This window comes from Lissotriton helveticus, chromosome 10 (assembly GCF_964261635.1).
Source record: "Lissotriton helveticus chromosome 10, aLisHel1.1, whole genome shotgun sequence".
NCBI classification, from domain to species: Eukaryota; Metazoa; Chordata; class Amphibia; order Caudata; family Salamandridae; genus Lissotriton; species Lissotriton helveticus.
The window spans coordinates 261,656,180-261,659,820 of NC_136071.1; the positions used below are offsets into that span (position 1 = coordinate 261,656,180).

The 3,641-nt window shown below is 36.1% G+C and overlaps 1 long non-coding RNA gene across 1 annotated transcript; it reads right to left on the reverse strand.

Moving 5' to 3' along the window:
• Positions 1-547: 547 nt before the first annotated feature.
• LOC144785151 (uncharacterized) lies at positions 548-2,431 on the reverse strand. Its single transcript, XR_013601783.1, has 6 exons — positions 2,294-2,431; positions 1,819-1,920; positions 1,630-1,731; positions 1,448-1,550; positions 1,275-1,364; positions 548-918 (listed from the first exon to the last, which is right to left on the reverse strand). It is a non-coding gene; the product is annotated as an uncharacterized LOC144785151 (long non-coding RNA).
• Between the last annotated feature and the right edge of the window lie 1,210 nt (positions 2,432-3,641).

Sequence of the window (3,641 nt, forward strand, 5' to 3'; positions counted from 1 at the left end):
ATGTTATGAGAACACCTCTCTTTCTGCAGAAATAAGTGCATTCTGAAATGATAACTTCTGGTTCAGTTCAATTAAGCAAATCAGACTAAAAAATCTGAAAATAATGTTTCATAAAAGCAAAAAACAGTCATGGAAATATTTTATCCGAATAACATAGAGCCATCTAATATTTAGGGTGATTTTATCAAAATAGAAACAGTTACATAGGCCCCCTTATGCAGTGACCAAACTGTATAAGTGAGAGGCTTTGTTCCAATCTCCTGACAGTTGTAAGAAAAACGATTGTTCTGATTTAGACTTTCAAGGACAGATTTAACTTCATCAGGATGGCAAAGGACAATACCTTCGCCATTGTGAGGGACATCCACCCACCAAATTTAGAGTTATCCGCTGACCCTGTAGAGAACTGTCTTCATTAAAAATTATAGTGATATTCCCCCGTGGTCAAGTCATAATTTCTTGTGTGGCAAAGCTCACAACATTAAACAGAGAACCTTCAAATTAGTACAGGTACAACAATATCCTTTCTCTCATTTTACATGTTTTATTTCTTTTTTTCTGTAGTTTATCAAAAACATTTAAAATATTTTTTCTTTTTTAAATCTTTTCTTGTGTATACATCATTTCACGATCCAATCAATATTTAAAAATACAGTGAAGATACAATGTGTTAAAAACACCTAGTGCTCTCCATGAAAAACTAACACCCTGTCTGTCACACACCAATCCACATACACACTTACTTATTCATACCAAATTTACAGATTCAAAAACAATTTCTAATGTTGAGGTAACACAGATATTATTTGTGTGATTTCCACGCCAGGTCTACGCGTGTTTCGGTGGGTTCAGACCACCTTCCTCAGGACCAGACCAGAAAGAGTTTCACTCTATCTTCTTCATGTGTGTGCAGGGTGCCTGCAATTACAAACAAAATGTAATGTACCTGTAACTAGACCTTATTTGAAGGACAGTTTACTTAATCTCTAATGTTTCATCTATCAATTTCTTTATACATTGGTTATGAGACATCACATTGCACCGGAAAATCAGTATAGCCACAAGGATGAAAGGCGTAGTTTTTTATGGGAGTGAGAACAAGGTTTAGCTGGTAAAACTCAGGTCCACTACAACCCTAACATTAAATTATCTTAAAAGAAATTAGTTACCATTCATTTGGGGCACACTGGAGCGGTTCAGACTGGGTAAGGATACTTCTTTAAATTTTCTACTCTAGTCTCTAGAATGGAAAGTTTTTCTTATTCTAATCTCACCTTAAGGTCGAAGGTGCCCAACTGTGTCCAATATCTTTTGTGTGCAGGTATCGACTTTTCTTCAGAAATAAATCAAAAAAGTTTTTCTGCCTAAAGGAGAAATATATTTTTTTTAGAAACCTATTTTCATTCATATAGATTGCCATAATGATAGCAAGAAAAACGATTCTTACCCCAGATTTATCGTAGATGCGTCGTTTTGGGGACTAATCTTTCTCTTAGTTTGTACAGCAGAATAAGACGATTATATAAATGAGGCTTTCATTTTTGGTAACTCTAAACAAAATAAACTCAGATTGTATCACTTATCCTTCATATTGCTCTACTAATCATGACAGACTAAAAAGGCTCTTACCCCAAATTTATCATAAGTACGTCGCTTTCAGGCCGATTCTTTGTCTTAATGTATAAAGCAGGACGAGGCAGTTATTTTTCTGTGACTCTCATTTTTGATCACCTTAGACAAGATAGACCGAGATTGTATTCCTTGTTTAGCAAGTTCCTCTATTAGTTACATAGATCAAGATTGTGTATTTTAACTAACCTTTATTGATTCGAAAGGGGATATGGTCTTTGGTTGTCGTATTGTTCATATGTTGGCCATGATGAACCTCTTTGGATTCTTCACTCTCGAAATTGACAGAATCTACAATTAAAGAGTTGCATATATAGTATAACTTATAATGTATTTATATGTTATTTACTATACTAATCCGGGGTCATAGTCTGAGACATAAGTACACCATGTATGGTATACCCATAGACATCAGCTATTTCCACCGTATTTATAAATGCGCACAATCTAGAGTGCCTAACATCCTCAGAGTTATGAATATGCGTGTTGTTAACCCATATCAAACGTAACCTATATTAGGTATCTACATTTTTAGTTTGTTGCTCCCGACTGATGTTTATAAATGGATTACAAACACCAAGCAGTCAGTTTAAAAGAAATTCCTGCTATGTACCGCTAGAGGATTAACTTCTCTCGCAAAGTTTTTACGGCATCGTAAGCATACCTTATTTCGATATTGTGACCGATGTATATGGACCTCCTGCCTCGTCTCTCCTTTTCCGACCCGCGTTGCTGAGAGTAATCGGATTTAACACTTTAAATACCTTCTACAGATTCGCGTGATTTACATTTACGGCGTTTCATGAACCGGAAGCCGTTGGATCTGGTTCCGGTCTGTAAATACGGGCGCCATATTAGGACAGGATAGTATAATAAGTACTAGATGGTGTTAGTAGAGTATCAGGATGCTAAACTAATATACAAAAAAATGGCGTGATCTGTATGCCTCGATATTTAAACAATCTTGCTATTTTGGACCAAGTTCTACAAATTCACGAAATTTACATTTTTAAAGTTTAGCAATCCGGGAACCGATGTATCTAGTTCCGATTTGTGAGCATGGGCGCCATCTTGAAACAGAATAGTATTGTAAGTATTAAATCACATTGATAGGGTATTATTATCTAAATGTTGAAATATTATCAAGAGAGGCATGATTTATGGCCTCAATATTTAAACAGTCTTTTTTTTAATAAGTTGGCTATTTACTTTCCTGAAAGCATGAGGAAACGATAAAACGTTACTTAAACCTTTTGAGTGATACCTTTCCAGTGTGATGGACGTTACCTACTCATATTACCCAGTTTTTGGACAATACAGATTGAACTTACTGCTTAGCATATGCTTGGTTTCATGGTGTCAAGTAAGACCCTTATTATGAATATTCAGTCCTCTCTACACATATATGTGATGGATACAGGGGAGGGTTTTACCAATTTATATATGTTTGGTAACAAACCAAGCTATGTTTTCATTTAATCCCCTGCGGACACTATCAAATTGAAAAATCCAGAAGCTCTCACGTTTTTTTCGGGTATGTTCCATTGGTTGACCTATTTTGTGTTGCACCTTCTCTAGAATGCACCACTGTAGCTCCGTTTCATTGTGATTCAAGTCTATGCAGTGTTCCACTAAGGGTGCTGATATTTTCTTCATCCTCACTGCCGACTTGTGTTCACTGAATCTAGTGCGGAATTCCCTACCAGTTTCACCAATGTAGGCAAGGCCACATGGGCATAGGATTATATAAATGACATTACTACTCCTACAGTTTGTCAATGATCTTAGGTTCACTTTGAAGTTGTTATAACTTATTGAGTCGGTTATGATTGCGGCATCGCAAGCATGGCAAGATCCACATCTATGGTTTCCAAGTATCAGATTTTGTCCTGTTATGGATGTTTGAATACTTCCTATCTTCTGTTTGTTTCTAGTGTGGACTAAACGATCTTTTAAGTTTGTATTCCTTCTGTATGCCACTAGGGGTTTAGATGCAAAGGTCTCACTCTCCT